The 25969-nt window shown below is 33.8% G+C and overlaps 1 protein-coding gene across 2 annotated transcripts in view; it reads left to right on the top strand.

Moving 5' to 3' along the window:
- Positions 1-25969, top strand: part of LOC138702846 (cell adhesion molecule DSCAML1) — a 64782-nt gene extending 38813 nt beyond the window's left edge. For both annotated transcript variants that reach the window (XM_069830192.1, XM_069830193.1), the window contains one exon: positions 1-25969. This exon is cut by the window's left edge and continues 3738 nt beyond it. The gene's annotated coding sequence lies outside the window, so the exon portion shown is untranslated.

Raw genomic sequence — 25969 nt, 5'->3', positions numbered from 1 at the left:
AATCTCCATATCAGGCCTGGGAAAGTATCAGGCTGTGACCAGAATCTCAGGGGATGTGCAGTACTATAGGACAGGCTATCAGTAAGAAATTAGAAGAAGAAACAATGTTGATTCAGCAATTTTTTTTAGCTGCAGTATAAAAAGCGTGACATTTTCATTACTCAAACACAAATGCATAATAAATAGCACAAGTGAAGAGAGGAAAAAATATGCAAAGGAAGCATTCCCTGGCTTCCACATTGTTCATGCAGTAATGTATTCTATACAAGTGAGAAGGTGTGCATTTGTTAATATAACATTCTCCCAAAAAAAAAAAAAATCAATAATCGAGATATTTCGATTTATTTACTTCAGGCCACCCTACAATAATAATAATAATAATAATAATAATAATAATAATAATAATAATAATAATAGTAATAGTAATAATAATAATAATAATAATAATAATCTACAGCCCGTAAAGGCCTAGACCGAGCAGCCGGCTGCTGGCTTCACGCCCACATGCCGAAGCAGAGGTGGACGATCATCCAACCAGAATGGAGGTATCGTGCAGTTAGCACGATGGTCCTCCAAGCATTATAGCTGGCTTTCGCAACTGGATTTAATTACCTATCGTAGTTCTTCAAGGGCATCACGATGCTGGGTGGGCACCAGTCCCATACACTGGCCGAAATTTCATGAGAAAATTTCTTCCCCCATGAGGACCCGGACCAGGGCGCATTCTGTAATGCAAGTCCTAGGCAGGATGCCACCCTACAACCTCCCTTTTAAAGAAAGTATTTTGAATGTCATATAGCCTAAAATCTAAGTGGGACCTAAGTTATTTTGTATAACAATTTTCATATAAATCTGTTCAGCCATTATCGAGTGAAAAGGTAACAGACAGAGTTAGAAACAAACGTTTCAGAACTGCGATTTTCGGTCTCAGCATAGTTCATTACACACATTAACACTAATTTATTTTTGCAAAAGCGAAAATTACCAGAGAAATGTAGGTTACAGTTTTATTATTAGTATGGATAGGCTATGATTCTGATGATATTAAGTCCCTATGTCCTATAGTCAGAAAAACACATGATATACATTTTCTTTACTAGTGAGCATAGTTTTCAGTTATTGTTTAATTTTTTGTCTGAATGTTATACACAGTCGTGTATGCATGGCCTAATATTTTCGTGCCCTTGCCAATCAGTTATTTTCTTTTCTTCACTTAGTGCAGGTTCACACATTACAGAAGGAACACTGATAATATTCTGATTTTGAATTGCTGTGGTCATCAGAATCACCTGTGGCTGTTCAAAGCCAGAATTTAAGCGTCACCTGCTGATGGCCTGATCCTAAAACGTATGCAACTCCCCTTTCCCCTCACTCCACCTCGCAAATGGAAATACAGTAACTTCTAATATATCAGTGTTTGTGAGCTTGTGATTTCAATATCAAGTTTTTATATCGGATTCACTATTTGAATATTGAAGGATTAAATTATCAGATGAAGATGCTTGTATGTCCCACGTGGTAATGGAGGTGGTACCAGGCTTCTGTTCATTTTTATGAAAATCAGGGTTAAACTTGCTTTGATCACTGTTCATAGAAGAGTTCCCATTACATTAAGGTAATAGATGTGTCATGTAACAGTATATTGAATTTTGACATTCCGACATGTTGACTTATTTAAATATTGTATTGTCAAAATATCAGTGTACTCGACAACTAACATATGTGATATTTTGAGGAACATCTCTACTGTAAACTATATGGAGGAAGTTTTGTTTTAGGTGACAGTGTAGTGTCGTGATGTTTTTTAAACAGTGTTGCTTCCTTGGATTCCATATTTATGGTAGAGTTGCTTCCAGTACCTTTACATGCAGCATTTTATTAATTTCGGTTTTAAGCATTGGTTAATTCCACAGTGTTAAAGTATTCACATAGTTTTCAGTTACTCCACCTTATTAAGATGTGTTGTTATAAGGTGGTATAAATGAAAAACTCGTATCAAAGTGAAATCAATATTGGAAAGAGGTATGATGTGCATCTTTGTCAACTGGTGTGAAGTTATTCTTTTTTTGATAGAGGTTTTCTTGAGGGTATTTCTATTGCTGTTGCAAAATTTGAAAATATCGTTCTTAACTAATTTTTTCGTTTATTCATTCGTTTACTCCATTTCTTTGTTAATTAATTAATTAAGTCATTCATTCATTTATTCGTCTTTCTCTATTTAGTTCTTTATTTATTTTTCTTTTTTCTTTTCTTTTCTTTCTTTCTTTCTCTCTTTCTTTCTTTCTTTCTTTCTTTCCATACTCGAACCATGGGTGTCCACAGAGGCGCCAGTAGGGGCATTACTGAGAAATCAGGTTGTTTCCTTTCTAATATATTATGTAGATATTTTAACATATTGTATTCACGGCAATATATATTTTCCATGTGGTTTACTAATTACAATATATCAGCCTGCAGACGCTATTGATTTGAGCACATTCATTGTACAGAGCATATCAAAAGTCCGGTAACACTTTCAATATTTTATTATACAAAAACTACTAATGATAGCACTTTCAAACACACATCAGTTTAAAGTCAAACTCTCAAAGTTCTGTTTACACCTTACAGAGATTCAATGTGTGAACCACGAGTGACTGGGCAGATGTCCAAATGATAATCAAACTCTTCCCACACCCTTTTCAACATATCCTCTGTGACCGTGGCGGCAGCTTCTCGAATTCTGGTTTTTAGTTCCTCTAAATCACGTGGCAAAGGCAGTACAAACACACGGTCCTTTAGCTATCCCCATAGAAAAAAGTCACATGCAGTCATATCGGGTGACCTTGATGGCCATGTCATGAAACATCTGTCCCTTACTCCAGCACCTCCTATCCAATGATCAGACATCTCCGTATTCAGGTAAGCACGAACTGCATTGTGGAAATGTGGCGGAGCCCCGTCTTGCTGAAAGATGAAATCGTCATCGAGATCTTGTCTAAGTTGAGGCACCAACCATTGCTCCAACATGTCCAGATATGAATGTCCAGTCATAGTAGCCTCAATGAAGAAGAAAGGTCCCTACAGTTTTCGTTGTGACAACGCGCAGAAAACATTCACCTTTGGTGAATCACGCTCATGTTCAATGATTCTGTGAGGTTTCTGTGTACCCCAAACACGACAGTTGTGCTTGTTAATTTTCCCACTCGTATGGAATGTCGCTTCGTCGCTGAAAATTAAGCGGCTGAATAACTTTGAGAGTTTGGCTTTAAACTGACGTGTGTTTGAAAGTGCTATCATTTGTAGTTTTTTGTGTAATAAAATATTGAAAGTGTTACCGGACTTTTGATATGTCCTGTATTGTAATAGTATTAAGTGTAATGATCTGTTTAAAAATACTCATAAAACATTATTTTAGTTGAATAGTTTTTACTTCGATATTTAATTTTATGAATAAATATTTTCTGTTGTTACAGCAATTGTCATAAGCTTTGTAGAGATTTAAGTTGGTGAACGTATTTGTTGTGCAATAATAGAAAGTTACGAACTTCAGTTTGGAATTGTTGTTAATTTGTGTTTAAGTTTAGTGCGTTTGGACATGGCTTCTATATTTTTTAATGCTGTTGAACTTAAAAGTGTATGGAATCTAATTTTAATCAGTTGACAAGGGACACATCATTTAAAATATGGTGGCTGGAAAAAAAAAAAAATTTTTTTTTTGTTGTTATAAGAGCGGCTGCAGACTATCTCTATGTACTCATACACAACGCACACAGAACTGTGCAGTCACTTCGTGCATCAAGCAATATCGTGATTTTTGTTGCTGCCTGTTACATTACAGTTGTGGTGAAGCTGTTGCAAGGTACACCTGGTAGTCGTGTTGTAGGTTGGCAAATTCTGAGTGTGCCTAATAACATTTTGCATGATTTTTTTAATGGTAGAATGTGACAAATAACAAAATCAGGGAATTTGATCACTATTTTTCTTTTATCGAAGAAAAATGCTTAAAAATTTGCATATTCAGAAAAGTTAGGTGATGTAATGTGAGTCTGCTTGCATAGCTCAAAAATAAATGGACTCATCACTGCAGTACAATAATAAAAAATAAAATAATGTGTTCTGATGACGTACGCAAGCAGAATTATCATCCTAGAAAATAGCATTGAGTAAAGTGAGTGTCTACAACTGGCAATGCAGAGCATGATGCACATGTTTCGTGATTCATTAAACACTTAAGTGTCCAGTGCCTATGTAATATTGATAGTTTTTAACGCAGTGAGCTGATACGTCACTGTGCTTTGGAAGAGCATCGATTTGTGTTAATGGTGTTTGTTGCAATATTTGTGAAGTGCACCATAATATCGATAGTTGAGAGTTACGGTAGCTTATTTGTCTAGATACCTTTTAGTACGTACCAGTTTCAGTAGCTCAAATACATAACATGGTCTGCGTGTTGATGGGCAATAGTTAGAAACATAAATTTTGTATGGGAATTTGTTAAAAGGGAATATTTAGATTATAAATTGGTAGCCTAGTAGTTAGAATTTTGTAAACTTCAGTGCATGTCATTGCAATGTTCCAGAGCCTTGCTTAGTTAAATATAGAATCGCAAGGCTGAGATAACTGATTAATTGCTAATACAGTACCGAGATGCAAATGTCTAGATTTGCACCACTTTAATTTGACAGTTTAAACTGGCTTCATCTATATATCAGAGCAGCTTTTGCTTTGCATTACGTATCTTTTATATTTTATGTGCAAAAAAGAAATGACCACAGTATTAGAAAATGCATAACACGAGGTGTGTTGTGTCAAGGTTTGGCAGAGGTGAAATTCTTATTATTTCCGCTATAATAATTTTCACATAATCGCATTACCTAACAGAGCAACACTGCTGGCGTTTTTTGTTAAGTTAATACATTCTGTAACAACTATGATCATATCGCGCATATTTATCAATGGGCTGTGAACTATTGTCGAGTTTGTTTCTGTTGTCATTTGTTATAGATGGTCCACGCCTGCGGTGTAACGGTTAGCACGTCTAGCCGTAAAACCAGGTGGCCCGGGTTTGATTCCCGGTCGGGACAAGTTACCTGGTTGAGGTTTTTTCTGGGGTTTTCCCTCAACCCAATATGAGCAAATGCTGGGTAACTGACGGTGTTGGACCCCGGACTCATTTCACCGGCATTATCACCTTCATCTCACTCAGACGCTAAATAACCAAAGCTGTTGATAAAGCGTCGTAAAATAACCTACTAAAATAAAAATGTTATAGATGGCTTGTATTCATTTATTGCGTGTTTTGCTGTTTAATTAATTTCTCACATTAAATATATCTCCTCCTCTAACTATAAAAATGCTGTCTTTGGTGGAAAAATCGGTGATCTCTTATAGTGGATTTGCTGCAGGCAAATGATCCTTTTCTTCATGTATAAAAGCAAAATTCTTATGTCCAGATCCATCATTACTTTGTTCTCAGGTTTCGGTAATATGTCACCATAGTAACAATATTAGTAGAAAAGTGTCTAAATTTCAGAGCCTCCCCACTGGTTGCAAAATTGAAACTAATTATCAGTTAAGCTGAAATAACTTTAAAAGAATCAGATGTCTTCGTTATCAGGAATTGGCAATGAAAACCAACCAATTACAGACATGGACAAATTATTAGCAAAACTGACGATTTTTATGGTATAAGTTTACAAAATTTGAGTTTTCAATTGTGATTGCAGTTGACATTTTTACATATTTGTGAGTACTATAAACACAAAAATATCAACAGTTTTCTAAATTGAAAAGCCAAATTTTGTAAAATGATGTCACAAAAATCGTACATTTTGCTAATAATTTTTCCACGTCTATATTATAAAATTAACATTTGTTCCTAATGTATTCTTGGTTTTTTTTTAATTTGTATCCTAATATTTCATAAGTTTAATTCTCATTGTTGACCATTATTTTGAGACTTAAATGGGTGCTAAAACAGACAAATTTAGATTTTAGAATTAATTCCAAATTTCACGTTGAATTGAAAACATGACAACAAGAACATGAAGAATGAGAGTTTTTCAAAACAACTTTTCACATTCATGCCAACAAAAGAGAAAGTAAGAACTAAAACCATAACAGGCTGCGTAGCCTAAGACAGCGAGGGGCAACGATCAGACTGTTATTGTTGTTTTGAGTTAAAGAAATTTTACAGACTTCCAATTTGAAATAGAACTTACTTAAATTTGACAAAAAAATTGTGCATTGTGGTTTGAAGTCATAAAGTAATAAGCCATTTTTTTCCGAGTTGGCAGATCAAAATCATGTAAACTGGAGTCCATTCCAATGCAAAGGTCTTGAAGTTAAGTTTTGTACTTTGTTATGAAGCAGATCAGGAGATCCTCACAGCTGAAAAAGGGAGGAGGGGTGAACCAGTATGGTCGAGAGGTTATAATTTGAAACTAAAACATAACATTATGATTCATGACTACCTATAGGGTGGGTTAAAAGTCGCTTTCCCCAAACACTTTCTTACATTTAAGTATATTCAATTTACATTTGACTACACATTCCTTTATAGATTTTGTTCAAAATGGATGCTCTGTTTTCTATACACAATATGTTCTTACTGTGCTTCCATCAACGTTGTAGCACAAAAACACGTTGTTCTGTGATTAATTTGCAATTCATTGCAAGAACAGCAGTTATTGCATGGAAACGCAACCCAACACTATAAAACAAACAACAATAAAAAGACATGACGTCAGAAAAACAGTTGACGCACAAACATGGTTGCCAACCCACCACTTATTACACCAGCTATTCGTTTATTCAAGTTAAGGCATCTGTATATGTGTGCAAGTCTGAAACCTGAGAACGAATATTGGGGAAAGCGACTTTTGGCCCACCTTGTATTTGGATCTTGTACTGAATACGAAGATTCACTAACTATTTCCCATATTCCTCTTTAAACTCTCCCTCCCCCAAATAGGAATCACATTCATTCATTCATTCATTCCATTCATTTATTTTATTCCATAGATCTTACATGAGCAATGCAGCTTTAAGATGTGGAACAAGTCAAAATTTTACAGTATTACAATTGCAATTTTTACAAATTTTTATAGTTTTACAATTTAGTAATTTTCTACAATTTTTACAGTTTTGTGCAATTTTTTACAATGTTTTGGCGAGATGTAGTGAGATGAGGTGAGGTCCGAGGATTCGCCTAAATATTACCCGGCATTTGCCTTTTGGTTGGGGAAAACCTCGGAAAAACCCAACCAGGTAATCAAATCAAAGGGGTTGATGCCAAGGACTCGCCATAGACCATCCGGCTTCAGTCCCACAGCTATCAGTTTGTTGAAATCACTGTGCTAAGAAATTATTTACTGTATTCACTTGCAGTGAAATTATTTTTATTTTATTTAATATGCAACCGAAACTATTTTCTAGTCAAGTTTGAAATATATAACGGGGATTTTACTATTTTTCAGCTCCTCACTCTAACTCTTTTTTCTAAAAGCTATAAATGCTCCTGGACATTCGTGATTTATTTCTGTGGAGGAGATAGATTTCAAATGAAATTTGAAAACTAATGAAAGTTACTTCCTATTAGCCAGTAGAACATGGGTGTTTGAATGTTAAATCCATGTTTTCCGTCAGTGAGAACGCCAATACAAGTTCTGAATGGAAGAAGTAATTGTGATCTGTAATTATGGAGTTTTCTTTGGATTGTTTCCATTGTTGTGTGAAAAACACCGTGCTAAAAGTTGGATCAATCTCTATCAATTGTAATATCCAGTCTTAATATCCCAGAGAAGATACGATTCCTTTTGCACCATAAATTAAACCTTCGGAATGTCACTTTTTTTCCTCTCAAGCATTTGTATAACAGAGAAACAGCCCTTCATAACTCCATTATAAGTAGTAAATGCAAGAGAGTTTTAACTTTTCATGTGTAATTAAAATGAACAAGATTTCACCTCTGTCATTTCTTACAGCGTATTGTTCGATATTCAGGACATTTCGTCCTGTTCCATCCTGCAATACTTCTCACATGATGCACCAGACGTATTAAGTTGGTCAAAACAGTATTAGCATTTAGACAGGATTGTATTGGGTCAGTGCAACCTATATATAAAGCAACAACCAACTTTCTCTGAGACAGTCTTGCAAAAGTTGCAAATTAGTTGTATGAGAAAATCACCTAGTGTCATGTTAAGCATGAGATTTCAGTTTAAAGTTGGATAATTTTCATTTTCAGTATTGCTTCAATTCCGTGTACTTGTAGCTGTCCATTAAAAGCTGTTTTGTTTTTATTTATTGTACTAAGAATGCGCAGACAATATTATGTTACATGCGTTCGTTTCCTATTAGTTAGAATTTATATCATAAAAGTTAGTTCTTTTCCAAGACTGCCCAGATATAATACAAGTTCTCTAGTCTGTTAGACATTTACAAATATTCCCTTTAATTTACATCCCCGTGAATCACCTTCTTTTATTAATTTTAGCCGAGTTATTTTAAACACATTGTTATTGTAACATTATATGAAATATTTTATTTACATATTAGTTTTACAGTTCCGTGGCTCTCTGTAAGAGTCTTGATCATGTAATTGATAATTGATTTGTTGTTGATCTACTAGTTTTTAGTTCTGTTTTGTAATAACACTAGTCAGGAGTGGCGGATGGAAGAAGAGGGGTATTACCACTATCTTTTGTCTCCACACCACTTTCTTATGTTGTGAACTCCATGTCTTTACTTTGTGTATCTAGTGATGTGGATGACATTCCAGATGTCATCTGTTCAGATTTTGATGTGCAGAGCTGTGGAGTTGGTACATAAAACTTCCCACTCTTGATTCTAATTTCCACTATTTTATAAAAGCTCAAAATACACGAGGTGAGTCGGTAAAAAAAAAGTAATCTACAATTCGAAGCAGTGTCCTACATTTTTTAATGAAGCACCTGGAGCTGTTACCACTAGATAAAGTATTATTCAGTAATCAAGTGAATGATATGTGTAACAAAAAAGCAGCAGTTGCAAAGTGGTGGCACCTCTGCATGTACCGTTGTCAAGCAGCTCTATCTTGTGCGATTTTTCTTGGAAAAAGGTGTGGCAGCAAAGAATATTTATAAAGAAATATTGCCTGCGTATGGTGAACATTTGTCTGTCATGTCAAGCTGTCTGCAATTGGGTGCAGAAGTTCTCTGAAGGATGGACAAATATCAGACGCCTAGTCGATCAGTCAGTATGTATCAGTGCTTGGTTCAGATCGCCAATGGTACACTCGTTTAGAGATGATGCCATCTTGCAATTGCTGCTTCTTTGTTTCACATGTGCCTACATTGGTAACACTGCAATCTAGTGATGATAGCTTCAGATGTAGTTAATTTACTGACTCTCTCGTATTAATAATGGCAAACATGTCATTGAATCTCAAGATGGATAAGATCATTGACAGCTCACAGAATAGCTGAAGTGTTATAAAGTATTCCTGGGAAGATTTTATATCTTGTTTAGATTTGAAATTGTACTGTCGACTCCAAAGCTCTGCATGTTGTGCTCCCAACTACTAGGTACTATTGTCCTTCCAACTAAGAAAGGTTTTACAAATGATTCTACTGATGAGTTGTCACGTGAGAAATTATGCTTTAGTGATTGGCTAAGAAAAGAATTGAAGATGCGTGGACGCATGGTTACTGTGTCATTTTCTACCACTTCTATTGCTGGACATATGTTGTCCATTTTTACGTCATTTTGTACCTTTAGAATATATTTACACTCTCTGCAAAGGAATATTGCGTAATATTCAGTAACAGTGTTAATACATATCAAAATAAGCGTGGATGCGTAGAAATGCCCTCCATGTTGATGTTTTGAGGTATGACAGCAATATTGTGGCCTCAATTAATTATGGATAGGTTAAGAGACCTTAAATTGACACCTACTCGAATTTCCGGAATGGGGGGGGGGGGAACAGAGAGGTGCTCCTTGCACCAAAATATTCCGAAAATTTACTGCATTAAGAATGTATACTACAATATTACTATCGAATTCCTGACATTTCAAATGGTAGCCATTATAGTATGTTGTTGACTGTGAGGAAATGATTCATTTCCAATTAAATAGTATGTGTTCATTTTTTATTATAAAATAATTTCCTTTTCTTGCTCGTTATTAAATTACTATTACCCTTGCACCAACAGTATTTTTTATCCGCAAATTAATGTTGGAATTGATATCTTCTGTTTTGTTTGTTTACTGAATGTCATAGCAACAGTTATACTACTGGATTCCATAGTCATTCAATTTCTAGACCTTCTCTATCATCATGAAAGAAAAAAACAATTGTAATTACAAGCCATGCTATACGAGATTTATTTCTTTAAATTATTTCACGAAATGGAATCATAACCAAATATTCCACTCACTGATTGAATTTAGGACAATCAAAAATTAAAATAAACAAACAAACATAACAAAATGAAAACTGTTGAAATCCTAGTCCAGCTAAGTGGTAGAAAAGGACTCACTCCTAGATGTGGAAGGAGATCTATTTTCCATCCGCCATTTATGGCTAGTCTTGTTATAGCCCTCTGATCCTTAGTTCTTATGGAAAAGAGAACTTATACTGCATTGTAAGAAAGTTGGTATACTTGTTCTCTAAAATATTCTGTAAGTGTTCGAGGTCAGTCATCCCATGGTGTTTCTTTCCACAAAGAGTAGGTTGCTATGAAAGACAAAACTATATAAGACTGCATTTGTTGATTTTTATTTCCATGTTGAAACTGGTTGTAACTTCCAATGTAAAATACTTTTGTCATAGTGGAAAATTGCAGACTTGGATATAAATTCTGGAAACAGTTTCTCATTCTTCAGCAAGGACTTCATTCTCGATGGCATAGTTCAACACTGTTCACCAGGAAACAGGAATTTTACTGATTTGCAATGTGCACTGAATATTAAATAGTTTGTCACGTGTTGTGAAAAATCTATGTATTTTAACTTCGTGTTCCACTACCATAATGAGAAATTCGTAATTCGGAAGTAATTTTAGAATAACTTCGCAAATTGTAAGAATGTTTGTTACACTGTTTACCAGTATTGCCCTGTTTTCAGTTAATACTCGGATATGGATTGCCTAACTTTTGATTACCAATTGAAGATTCTGATTCTGTTTATTGTTGCGTTTAAGCTGAAGCATAAGGAACAATTGTGACAGTAAGATCACATCATGTGAGTGTAGGACAGCAAGATTATTAATCAGGCTGCAAAATAAAATTCATAGGAAAAAGAATCAGAGATAATAAATAATTAAGAACAGAAATTTAAAGGATTAAGAATATGTGGACTAAGATTGATGGAGATGAAGACTAATGTCTTTCGAATGAGAGAAAAACATGAGCACATAAACACACTGATAAATAATAATAATAATAATAATAATAATAATAATAATAATAATAATAATAATAATAATAATAATAGTTCGTGTTAAAAAATTGTAATAAGGGGAATGCATGCTAAATATTTTGTACTAAAAATATTTGATACAAAGAACTCCATATAAAATTAATATTGGAAGAGAGACGTTCTTGGTTTAGCATTCCTTTGCTACATGCATGCAGTTTGTGGAAGTAATACTTAAACAAAATAAAAAAGATAAGTGCATCGAGGGAAAGTTCCAATAACCCTGGGGAAAATTCTGAATGTGATACTGTCTTTGGAAAAATATTCCAAACTCTACATCGAGATGCGAGAAGTGCTGTTAGAAGTATAGATTATAGTAAAAGCTCAATGTAACACAGCTGCCTGGGGACATACTTTACCCCTGTGTTATAGCTTATCAGAAAGTGACTTTTAGAGTGACCATCAGTGGGTGGGAAAAAGTGCGATTTTATGTCATCAAACATACAATTAAAAACAATTAACTGTTATACGCATTAACTCCTGCGGCCGGGTAGCTCAGTTGGTAGAGCAGCTCGCTACGGACTGGGAGGTCCGGGGTTCGATCCCAGGTGGTGACAGGATTTTTTTCTCGTTGTCAAACTTTCAGAACGGCCCCGAGGTTCACTCAGCCTCCTATAAAATTGAGTACCGGGTCTTTCCCGGGGGTAAAAGATGGTCAGAGCGTGGTGCTGACCACACCACCTCATTCTAGTGCCGAGATCATGGAAAGCATGGGGCTACCTCCAAGCCCCCCCAAGTGCCTTCATGGCATGTTATGGGGATACCTTTACCTTTACCTTTTATGCATTAACTCCTATGAGACACAGAATACAATAGATTAGATGAAGGCCCTGTAAACTAAACCCCGATACAATACTGATGCATTTTATTGGGAAGCTAGAGAAAGAATGATGCTAATAAACTTTCCATTACCATTCGACAACAACATAAGTTATATTCATAATACAATTGTATTAGTTATGCTGCCATGGTGGTCTAGTGGCTAGAGTTCTGGACTTATAATCCTTTGGACCCAGGTTCGGTCCTTGGTGTACCCCGATTTATAACTTGTATTGGACAAGTCTGTGGTCCAGGTAACACAGAGTTTTCTCCGGGAGTTCTGGTTCCTCTGTGACACCCCATCAAATCTCCATCTTCATCTTATCGTGGGTGTAGCGTAGACCAACATTGTGGTCAATGACTGTTGGTAAGTTGGTCTATACAACTGGCTTCATATGAGCAAATGACGAACAGTCAAGTACCCGCCAATAGCAAAAGGAAAAAAGAAAGAAAATATTAATATTATTCTTATTATCATAATTGTTATTAGTACTATTGCCGCTGCTGTATATAAGCACACATATACATACACATCTGTGAAAAAAAAAACATTTATATAATATTATAATAATGTATATTATACATTATTTGTCCTCGAGAAGTTTTTCTTCCCTCCTTCTTGGTACACATTTCCAGTAAATAGTTGATTATGTCGTGAACATTGTATGTTGATTGTGATAATGATCAGAATTCCGTTAATGATAATTTCTTCTATTTTAGATAGACTATTAACATGATATAATTAAAAGGAATAGACGTACAGTCTAGGAGAATATGTCCGATTGTTTTTAATCTTCTCTACAGAAGGATGTGTTTGTGAGATGTGGACATTTGTTACACAGATTAACAGTTTCGGAACTTTGTTTCCTTTCGATAGGTAATCAAAATTTGGTTAATCCATACCTACCATGTTTTAACACTTTTTAGTATTCTAGTCATATTATTTTATGCTGATGTTAGGAGATATTTTTCAGTTGTGAAAGGGAGTAAATATTATTTAGCTGTACAATGAATATGGCCTTGGAAGATGAGAGGAACTGTTTAAAAGATAAAATTAACAGATATTTCATCTGGATATGATGAGTACATGGTTTGACTTCTCATTGGATGGAATATCGCAACTCAATCTGAAATATAAGATGACTGGTTGTGAACATTGAGCTATATTATTCTCCGCATCACATTCATACGTAATTTAAAATGGTTCAATTTTTATATTGTTTTTATTATTTGTTACTAAATGGGCTGAAAGAATTGTGAAATAGTTTTGTCGACATGATTATATAGAGACAAAAATAGAAATAAAAAAACAACACTGTGATCTTTTACAGGAAGAGCTGTAGTTAGAGGACGTGTCTACTCTAATTTAACAAGCCTGCTTTCATTACTGCTCTTTGAGCGAGATGTGGAATTGGATCTATCAATTCAGATTGAAAATGTGAGATATTACAGTTATCTTCTCATTAAATATATTTTTGTTTAAAATTGCATTTCTTTTCCATATTAGACTATAGCAGGCATTTTATTACACATGGAGATGTTTGAAATTGTTGTTTCTAAGTTGCAGAGATAGAAATTTTAGATGTCTTCGCCTATTTGGTAAAATGTCTGAAATTTGACCTTTCCAAATACTCTAATCAGATTTATCTCACTTATCCCAGAATAAAACAATGAAAGGATATTTATTATTCTATTGGTGTTTTTACTGACAAATATGTCTTTATTTGCAATGGAATTGATTAAAATTGTTAATTTGATACTAACCGTTTGAAGTGGAGGTTCATTATTTCACATCTGGACATTTTTCAGGAGTAAATTGTTAATTTGATACTAACCGTTTGAAGTGGAGGTCTATTATTTCACATCTGGACGTTTTTCAAGAGTAGTAAAACATAATTAATACCTAAAATGCCTTTTATTCTATTTTAATGGACGGTGATATTAGGATGAAGAATATTGTAATAGGCACTTCATGTCATTGTTCGTGCTTAGCTTGTGTTCCATTTGGTGCTGCTTTGTTCATAATTATACATGATAATTCATTATTTTAGTTTTGTTCATTAAATGTGCAGAAATGTTATCCTAATAAATATAACTTTTCATTCTGAAAAGAAATTTAAAAGTGTTACATTTGTTCCGATGAAATTTCTGCTTATCTAAAGGACAAAACTAATATTCTTTCAGTCATTTATTATCATAATAAGCTGCTCTCTTAAATTGACTGAGCATATTGGGGATTAAATAAACTTCTTTCCCAAAACACGCTATGAAATGTTTCATATAAAACAATTTTTATCTCGAAAAGGAAGCAAAAACGAGCAAAATTGTATTAAACTTTTTTGTTTGAAAAATCTCAAAGAATAACCAGCTAAAATTAATTACATTACTTAATGCTTCACCCTGTGTATTAAGTCCTTTCTTATGCATCCTTTTTGCTCTTGAGAATGAGGAAAAGAAATGTTTCCCATTTAATCTAAAAATTCTATTTACAGGTGTTGAGCGTCCTTTCACTGAAGTGTACCTAAGTTAGGCCAAAATACGCACTTTTTCACAGGGAGTAAGAACTCTTTTATAAAACATGTTGGTGTGAGAGCGAAGGTCAAGGTTACTGCTCTGAAGGGAGAGATAGTATTGTATTTATTTTTTAATATTTACTTTGTATATAACAACATAACAAAATTGCAAAACACTTCCACATACGCAGAACACATCACAAATGCTAACCACACCTATATAGACATCAACACAGACATGGAAATTCTACACATCCAACCAAAAAGCCAGAAACTAAACACACTAGAACAATACGAAATATACAGACACACAGAAACACATTCAAATGAAATTCTCAACACACAACTCAATTTCAGAACACACACACTCTTTGACTCCACATTACACTACACAAACACACCCCCACAGGAAACAAAACAAAAGGCGTCAAGACCAGCAACAACCAATTCTGAAGATAGCTAATAGCAGGCCGAAACGTGTTAACAAGATAATATAAAATTTAACACGTTAAAGACACATAATACGTTTTCCGAAATTTACTTTGTAATATTTCATCAATATCATTGTACAATGTTACAGTAATTAGTCTCTTTTGTAATTCCAAGCCAATCGTGTGTCATAAAAGATACCAGGTGTTTCATGTCATTTTGAATGATATTATTTTTTTTTTGTATCTACCGCATGTTTAAAAATAACCCCAGAATATCCTAACTAGGTCTGGGGTATTAATCACCAAATGGATCACAAGACATCAGAGATTGCGAGGCTTAGTGTTGTACTTTTAAAATAGCAGATGGTGTGTTTTAATTACAGATTAGATACTTTGAGTTCACGCCTTTTTCTATTCTGTCCTGTTTGATGAATGTTAAAATTCTGTATTTTATTATATTATGATTATTATTATATATTTTTTTTATTTTTAAATAGATTTAATTAGAATTAGTAGTATAATGAAGTTTGATTATTTTTTCAGTCTAAAATGCTGGTAAAATTTAAGCAGCTATGAAACATGCAGAATCTTTTTGTATCGTATCGTATTGTATTAGAGATGTTATAACATTTGTATGCATTGTAGACTGACCCAAAACATCTCTTGTGTCGAACGTGGTTGTTGACAAGTATATGTCAGTTATTTTAATTTGCTGTATATGCTGCAGATATATTGTGTTCTAATATTTTAGAAGAGTTTATGTACGAGATATTTTGTTATAAATCACGTATTTTGTTATGATTAATATTACAGGCTTTACTTTCTGTAATTCATTTTATAATATTATACTCTTTTACCAAAGATAATGTAAAAATATCTGTTAACGTATGTCAGATTTCTAAAGCCGCTGTCAAACTGAACTAAATGGTTGTAAAAAAGAATATGGCATCTGCACAAACTTTGATATAAATACGACGAACATAGACGAAGTTGCTGAATTACATGGGAGGGTTAATTCTTTATTCTTTAGGGCATTTGATAGAGATATCTATCTGTTCTGTATGCTTTACCTTTTCTCAAAATATTGGATTGGTGCATAAGTTGGTAGCATTTTTCTGTACTTTCATTCATCTGCTGTTCATGTTTCCATAGCAACCAAGTATTTATTTATGCTATAAACTTATGCACCAATTCAGTAAATTTAGTTTTCTCGAGAATTATAGCAGGTAGACAAACAAAATTTTCACCAATCATAAAACAGACCTTGCTCAGTTGATTAATAGCCACAGTAAGTAACTAGAGTTATTTTCTTTCACTTGACAGTAATTAAGCACTGCAGTGAAAATTTCAGAATATTTTTGAGGAAAATTTATATACACATTGTTTATTAATAGTGTAACATTGGAATGTAAGCTTTTTTGAGGTGGTCTTAATTATTGTTTCTTAATTTGTTAAGTAATATCATAATTTTTATTATAGGTCTACTAGTAAATTAAGAAACAATAGTTACGACTTTATGTCAAAAAGCTTCATGTCCAATGTCAAACTATTAATAAACAATGTGTGTACTGGTATACAATTTCATTAAATTCTGAAAAATAGTTTCAGAGGAAATGATACTAGAAGAAAAAAAAAATTTCAGACATTTTCACGCCAGTGTTTAATTTATTATCAAGTGAAAGAAAATAGTTCTAGTTACTTATTGTGAGTATCAATCAACACAGCAAGGTCTGTTTTATGATTTGTAAAAATTTTACTTACGAATTTGCTATAGTTCTGGAGAAATTTAATTTCTTTTGAGATAAGATAAAGCATACTGAACAGCTGGCAATCTGTATCAAGTGTCCTTAAGGTTTTGAAGTTCAGTTTGAGAGTGGCTTTGGTCATGTGGCACTGAGAATTGATTTTGGACTTGAAAGAAATGCAGTACTACGCAACTAGTTGTGATCTGAATGATCTAAACTGGTGATTGTTATTTGTGTGATATTGATTTTAGCAGTAAGATTTTTTTTGTGATGGTGTTACTTTTTGGAGTCTTTCTATGGTTGTGATTTTGGTGCATGGTAACTATTCTGCTGCACTTCACTGATCCTCCAGCCTTGCAGGAGTTGAGGCGCTGGCAGCTGTGTAAGTTACATCTTTTAGGTAACCCCAAAAAGCGTTGGATGGTAATATTTTTTTATGGCTAGGCGAAATGGTTACAGATTAGTGCTTACATTTAAATATGTGAGCTTACAATTTGCAATAATAAAAATAACTATCTCAAGAATGAAGTCGTCTGTGAAAGTTGCTGTGCAGTACCATCTGTTGGTTGGCATTGAACATGTTCACATCTGTGTTTTGTACAGGAGGGGATCCTGTTTCATGGTGGAATAAAATAATTTATTAGCACTGTGAAAATGTGTGAAATGAAAGTAGAGTGTTTTTTTTTATTTTATTGAGTTATTTTATGATGCTGTATCAACATCTAGGTTATTTAGCGTCTGAATGAAATGAAGGTGATAATGCTGTTGGAATGAGTCCGGGGTCCAGCACCGAAAGTTACTCAGCATTTGCTCGTATTGGGTTGAGGGAAAACCCCGGAAAAAACCTCAACCAGGTAACTTGCCACAACCGAGATTAGAACCCGGGCCACCTGGTTTCGCAGCCAGATGCACTGACCATTACTCCACAGGTGTGAACAAGTAGGGTGTTAGTGTCATTTAAACTGCTAGGTACAATGGACAGAAATTTCGTAGTGTGAGTTATACTGCATATGTCATGCATAAGTAACAATCACAAGTCGTGATAAATGCGAGTTCAGGGCCCGGAAGAATATTCCAAAGTCTGGAATGTTACAAAGAGTCCTATAAATTAGAGTAGTCATTCTGGGCGCCCCTAATGCTTCATTTTTTTAGCAGTGCAGCTATATAACAGCGGATGTTTTAGTTTACTTTTCGTGCTGTAACTTGCACATTCTGATATCGAGGAAAATTACAAAACTTCTCTGTAGCTAGATTGCTAACACACGATATAAAAGCGATATCTCCATCGCCATGTTGTATAGGTCTTGCAAGTACGGATTACCGACGGAAGGAATGCGAATCAAACACTGCGATAAAGAAGAACGGGCGACAGGAAAGGTCACGAGATAGCTTGAATGATATTCAAGAGTACAGTCAGAAGAGAAATGACATCGATAGAATCAGTCTTGCGTTGTGATAGTTACATTACGACTTCAGTTTGTTCCATTGCATGTGAATACGTGTCTTGTATCGCATGGTATTATTATTTCTTCGTAAACATATGTTGCGCATTTAATTAGCTTCGAATTTTTCTCTTCCTACGTTCTTTATTTCCACAGCGATGTCCTCATTTGTTCATCTTCTTGGAAGAGACAGTACTTCCATCGGCTTGCACCTCTCTCCTCTTGGCATGCCTACATACACACGTCAAAACAGACAGCAACACCACCATTGGTTTTCAGTAATCGTTTCTGGCGTGAGCTATACAAAAAAATTACGTATAAAAACAAACATCTGAGCTTTTACGAAAAAGTGTAATATGAGATTTTGTAATTGCTTTAATATCGAACAGACTAATATTATAATAATTAAACTGGATATCCTGAGATTGGATGCTGAGTATCTGTGATTCTCGATAAAGTTATCAGTTACATTTTAATTGTAGTTATTTTTAGCAGTATTTGCGATTAATAGTTAACATGAAAGTCTGAATTTTTGTAATTTCGTCTTGTAGACATTTAATTTTTTTTTTTTCAATCATTAACTGTTTTGACGTGGATTGAAACAAGAAAACTTAATTGGTTTGGTCACATATTGGGAATTCCAGAAGAGAGATGGCTGAAAAAATTCTACAAGACATGGCTACATGACACTGTAAATTGTATGGAAATATGGAAATAGAGGTTTAAATGTCCAAGACTGTCAAGACAGAGAAATAACATTCAGAGATGTAATCCAAAAATATATTGTATGTGTCAACAAATTTGACAAAGCTATAAGAGAAAATATAGACAGAAATTTTGCATGTATTCTGTCGTGTAATTTACAATGCCTTTTGTGATTATATTGACTCAGTAATAGAAGATTAATACAGGATGTAACCCAAATGGTAGTTAAATAAACTCGTTCTTCTATTGTTCCCACTTTTACCTCGAGGAGTTTTCCGAAAAAACTTTGTTCCTTAGTCCCTCCTTGTGTAAATAAAAATATTTTTACTTTTCTGTCATTTTCTTTCCCGAACCCAATCTAACAGCAATGGTACTGTACTGCATTTTCTGTATTCGACTTCAGTGATAAATGAAATAAAGCACAATAATGTGATTATTAAATTGCTAGGCTCTTGTGATTTGTTGCCAAGATATTGCATTTTTTAAGTGCTTTATGTGTGGATGTTTTACTGTCATAAATGTTTTTGTAATCATGTCTTGAAAACGCTAAAAATACGCAGTTTGTCTCAATATTAAGTAACAGTACATTCACTTCTTAACATTTCAGCGTTAGTTGTAATTATTGTAGACTTCAATGAAGTATGTGATAGGAATTGTCACTGTTTTGAATATATCTATATTTCTAATGCTGCGTAAAAACATTGTTGTGCAAATTTCTTGAAGTTTTTAAAATCGAAAAGTGGGTATTTGGTTTATCTATCTTTACCAAACTATCCCCCTTTAGCAATAACATGTTGAAAATCTAGATAACTTTCCTGTCTTGATGTTGTCCACGGTTTCTTACATACATGTGAATCCACGTTGCACTAAGTTGATGATGGTGGTTGATTATTTAATTAATTAATGGATAAATAACGAGATCATGGCAATAGGAATGTTAGTTCACCAGGAAAATCAAACTTTTTCTTTACCACAAATCCAATTTGGACTTTCAAGGAATTTAACCCAGGTCTCCATTTTGGAAAACTGATGTTTGACCTTTGCCTAACAGTCCACTAAATATAAAATTTTTCATTCATATCTGGTCCATAACATTTTGAAGATCATTTTATATAATAAATCAGAAGTAACATTCACCTGTGCAATCTACTTCTACTTTAGTTGATGTCTCTAAACTTAATTTCCTTACAAGAAGGGGGTAAACCTTTGGTATCATTAGTTTTGATAATATTATGAATATATTAATTTGTCCTACAGAATTTATCTGTAATATTGACACTTAATATTCTCATAGCTAGCAGTGCATTAATAACTGCGGATTCCCGGCCAACAAGTCACTCAGCTGAGTGCGCTCCTAGTATAATGGCAGTTGACAATGGACATATACGTCAACATATATATGCCTAACTTGGAGTCAGGCCACAAAGGGAAACATCGAAGGAGGAAGGTTCGATCCAGTGCTGTGGATTGAATTCGGCGTAGCTCAGTGGTCAGAGTGCTTGGTACATAGAACCAAGGACCCGGGTTCGATCCCTGGCGTTGGAGCAAATTTTTCTCCTCAAATATTAAGTAAAATTAGTTTTGGTGCTTAATACTCTAAAGCGAAGTATAGCAAAGCCATATTGTACAATCTGCTGATGTTGCTGAATTAATAATTTTTCTGTGAGGTACACATTTTTTATTAAATACATCTTCTACTTACTGTTTATTATACGTTCATGATATGTAATTTCTATTTTATTGTTATTTTCTAATCCCAAAATCATTAAGAACAATGAATATTAAATAATGTTTATGTGCCATGTTAATTTTCATTTGTCTTTATTTACGTAAGCAAAGATGCACAATGAGTTCAACACAAAAATTTATCTTAACATCGATTTTGAATGCACAATGAGTTCAACACAAAAATTTATCTTAACATCGATTTTGAATGCACAATGAGTTCAACACAAAAATTTATCTTAACATTGATTTTGAATGACTAATTAAAGAATGTATTCAGGACTAATTTAGAAACATGTTAAATGAATTATCCTTGCACTAAAAACGGATGCTCTTTGGACCATATATTTGAATACAGTAGCAGTTAAGAAACATGTTAAAATTATCCTTGCACCAAACTGTATGCTCCCTGAACCTAAATGGTTGCATTTTAATTATATTAAATACAATTGCAATTAAGAAACATGTTAAATGAATTATCGCTGCACCAAAACAGATGCTCTCTGGACCAATCTTTTTTTGCTATGTTTAGAATTTTTGGTGTATCATGTATGTTTAAAGCAATAGAGGAAGAGAGATGTTGCTTCTTTCCATAGTGTAGTGATCTATTGTGAGTGTTACTGTCTCAGCAATATTCTTACCATGTGTTTACATTCAGAGGCATGTTTCTATCTCTTAGTCCGGATTTCGCCGAACATATCCTGCTGTTTATGTGCATATCTGGCCAGGCGTTAGAGAAAATCATTTTTCTCTCTCATCAGTTCTCAATAGATTAAATAGAGAAATCGTCTTTGTGTGGAGTTCAGTAGAGGAAATTATGTTCGTAAAATTTAATTTAAGACTTCTGTCTTTTGTGGATTTTCACAAGTACTTGCTGTGTGACAAACAACATTCCTTGCTCAACTTGGGTCATCAGAGAAGTATTCACAGACAGAAAACTAAAGAAGAAAAAAGCTGGAGATTACAATTTTCCACTGCAAATAGCTGTGCAGTTTTTGGACATTGTACAATTTAGCTTTGCTCTATCTCGTTTGATATTAACTTTTACCAGAAATGATATCATCAAAATTGGCGATCCCAGAAGCGTATCTTCTTCTTGTTACAGTTGGTGTTTGATCTTTGATGGCAAGTCATGTTCGTGATTGCAATTTAAACGTACAGAATATGCTGTAGATTACTAGTGCCAATTTGAGAGTGTAGTGTTTTTCAGGCTCTCCATATTTTTCTGTTAGTCTTTTCAAAACTGCATATTCATGTGAGGGGGGATCAGAATTTCAGAAAGGGCAAGTATTTGTATATACATTGTGAATTTAAATGAAATTTTTATCAAATTAAATTTTTTAAGCTTTTCTTTGAAAGTATGATTTAAAATATTATAGAATCTTTCAATGCGAGACGATAGTATTAGGCGTGCTGTTTCAGTTGTAGAAATTACGCCTCAAATCAGCTTATATTAAGGTAAAGGGAGTTGTATTTGTAAGTCCCTCCATGCAAATGCTGTGATACTGCTGTACTTTACTTGAGACAGATACTTTCTCCATATAGTATAGCAACTTCAGTTTGTAAAATTCCATGTGACATTTAAGTTTCTTAAAATTTCTGGTAGGAAGTTCGTGTAAAGCTTTTATATAACTTCATTTAGTTGCATGGTTTATTACATCCTCATCTGAGATCATAACATTGACAGTCTTCAGCATTGTGCTAGTCTTCTATCTTGAATTCCTGTTGTTTTGATTATAAAGTCATCCAGGCTGGCAGATTTTTCTCTTTTCCTGCTAGCTGAGATATCTTAAAATTAGTCACTTCAGCTGCATTCTGGTACCACTATCTATGATCACAATGATAAAAATTTATTAAATTCAAAATATTTATCTTCTGGAATGATATTGAAACCAGTGTGCGATTTTTTATTTTCCCACAGAGAGATGACTCCCATTGCATAGCATTGAAAAGCTGTATTTAAAATTGTTACATTCTAGACAACACGAAAACCAATGACTAATGTTAATTTCTGAGCATTAAAATTCTTTAAAACTAAGATATACACACAGGATGTTTCAGAATAGGCCTAACTATCGAGATATAATGATCTCGAAGAAATGAGGACTTCAAAGAACCTCAATGTGAAATGTATTTTTTTTTTAATTTTGATGGTTGTATAGCAAATTATTCAAATATTATGAAGATATTATATTGGGAAAAAATTACAAAATTGTTCAAAATGACTGTCGCATCAGTATTGTCGCAAGAACATTTGTAAACCGATGCATGTTTAATGATTGGAAATTTATAAACAGATCTGACAGAAGTTATTTTGTGACATACAACGAAAACAAATTAATTTCAGTTGTTTCCATGGTAACGGGAATAGCTGAAAAACAATATTGAAGACAGCTGTGGACAATAGTTATTAATATAATTATGTCTGAAGGTGTAGGCCTACATATTCATAAATTTGCTTAGCAAAATTCAGTGGCAGGGCGAAGAGGAAAAGATCTTTGCACCCTGGTTAAAATTCCAGATGAAGGGAAGTGACCAACATTTCCAAATTGAACTGCTAGATGGATTGATTGATTGATTCATTCATTTTCTATAAACATTGTTTGCTTTGACATTATTAGACTTCAGCAGCTTTGAATTCCATACCTACTATGGAGGCATCTATAAGGGGAAATTTATTGCCTTCACTGGTAGAGTGATAAACAAGGATAATGACTTGTACAGTTGAATTTGACGTGAGTGAGAAACGACCGATGAATTTTGGATGGACCCCTCTCATTCAGGAACTTTTTATTTTTTTTTACTTAACTCTATATAATAATTTTTTTCCTTTCGAAGAAAATAACTTTCTGGTTTTTTATTCCCTTGAAAATCTGTACCCTTAGCTGTGTTTGAACCCGTGATCTTAAGATTTAATGTCTCATTCTAACCACTTAAATGAAGACTCGAATATTTAAGTTTCCTCTCTGAATTTCTTGCCAGGTACAAGCCTGTTATGAGACATGAATGTCATCTTCAGTTGTGATGCTGATAAACAAATGAAATAGATTAGTGGGTATCAATAAGAGAACCTTTAAGTTTTTCTAAAGTATGTCATTCTCAACAGATATGAAACATTTTCACTTTCAAGCACTTTCAAACTTCATCTTATTAATCTAGTTGAGTTCGTAATTCTACATTAGCAATTTATATATTATCTCAGTTTTTATCATGTTCAACAGATAAACTAAATCATAATTAAAAAAAAAACATTTACAGATTACCTACAAGACTCATATTCTTCGTTCTACATAACCACATTACGATGTATGTAACTCAAATTTTTAATTTCGTAGCTAACACAGTCAGTTGTTAAAACTTTCAATAGTTTTAGAAGCAGGCAAGTTGCTTTTGGTGCCTCTGTACACCTTTTCCAGCTGTAATTCAGAAAAGATGAATTGTATTTCAGATTAATCAAGTGAATTTCAGAAAAGTTGGGATGTAATTCAAATCTTTCAATTTTAAATCAGAAAACATCAGATGTAATTCAGATTGATCAGCTATAATTCAGGAAGCGTCAGTTTAATTCAGAAAACATCAATAATTATAATTCGGAAAGCATCATCTGTAAATTCCATACCTGGTAAACTTTTTCACGTTGACGTAATGTACAATCACAGTCTAGTATTATACAGTCACGAAGCTCAATATGTAGGGAATATGCATCCATAGATAGTTGCTAACCACTAGGATCTCTACTACTGCCTCATCACATATAATGCGAAACAGTACCAGCACAGTCTATTGTTCCTTGTACCCTCATCAACTCAAGCCTCGTGACTGTATATACTAGACTGTGATACAATCACATAAACAAAACAGCCAGTTGCCATGACTACCAAACTAATTATGTTTTCCGAGTTTCCATTTTATTGCACAAACTGAATAAAATCACATTCATTGATTAATCTCAATTAAAATTGATGTTTTCTGACGCTTTCTGAATTACAATTGACGTTTTCCACAATACATTTGATTTTTTTTCCGAATTTCAGTTACACAATCTGAATTACAGCTGGAAAAGATGTAGAACATACAGATGATGTATATGATGGTTACGAAGAAAGGCTACTGGACTAGTGCAACAACGTGGCTTTGTTTCTTTCATTTGGAATCCTGTTTATGAACTTTTAATTGCTTATTTACTTATTTGTTGCCATAATTAATCTGTGTGTGGATTTGGCACTTATGAAGAATTTAAAGACATTTACTGCAACAAAATTCTCAATCGTGAACAACAATATTCAGTTTCAGAAAATATTTTATCTAAAACGACTAGATGTGATATTTTTGTGAAGTAGAGCCGCCTACAAGATTTGAGAGCTTGATGATATATCGTTTTTTGAGATTTGAGTGGCTTGGAGTGAAGTTACACGATTTTACTGTGTGTGCGTAATCAATACGATAATTAACTGGTTTTTGCCTTACTGTGTTACAATACTTGAAATCAGAATTGCATTTCTTTGGGCTTTCAAGTACGAATAGAGTACTAGCAGCGTGTAGTATGACTGCTGTGTTGCCAAACTTCTGCAAGGCTGTTTTAACTCTAAATAGTAACAGGGGTGCTGCAGCCCTGGTTTTAGTACTACTGTAAGGATGACATTTTTATACACAACATATTAACCAGTAGATAAGATATCCTTAATTTGTATCGACGTTCTTTTCTTGTAAATGTTGAAGCATATTTCAGGCACATGTTGTTTTAATACAAAAGGGTGTTAATAAAACAGATGGAGGAACTGACATTGAAAAGTGTACAGTACAAATTTCTGGTATATCTATTCAGTACTGATCTTGAATTATGAAGAATCAAAAGGAATTCGGATTTTGTAATCTAAGTCTGTATAAAATTTTTTTTCCGAAATAAATTGTCAAACCTAAATATTTGAAATACAAAATGTGGCAGTTAATGGTGGAGATTGCAATGTGACACATTAGTGAATATTATGTGTTTGTTTATTCTTACATTGCATTGCATGGCCCACATTGGGGAAATGAGTTGGCAACGATTTCCTTTTTTAAACCAATTTCTTCACATGTAAAAGTATTTTGTAATGGCAGTGTCTTACATTTTGCAATATCATAATAAAAGATAAAAAGTTGTGAAA

The sequence above is a fragment of the Periplaneta americana genome, chromosome 7, assembly GCF_040183065.1.
Source record: "Periplaneta americana isolate PAMFEO1 chromosome 7, P.americana_PAMFEO1_priV1, whole genome shotgun sequence".
In the NCBI taxonomy this organism is placed as follows: domain Eukaryota; kingdom Metazoa; phylum Arthropoda; class Insecta; order Blattodea; family Blattidae; genus Periplaneta; species Periplaneta americana.
This window is presented reverse-complemented; position numbering and strand designations above follow the sequence as displayed.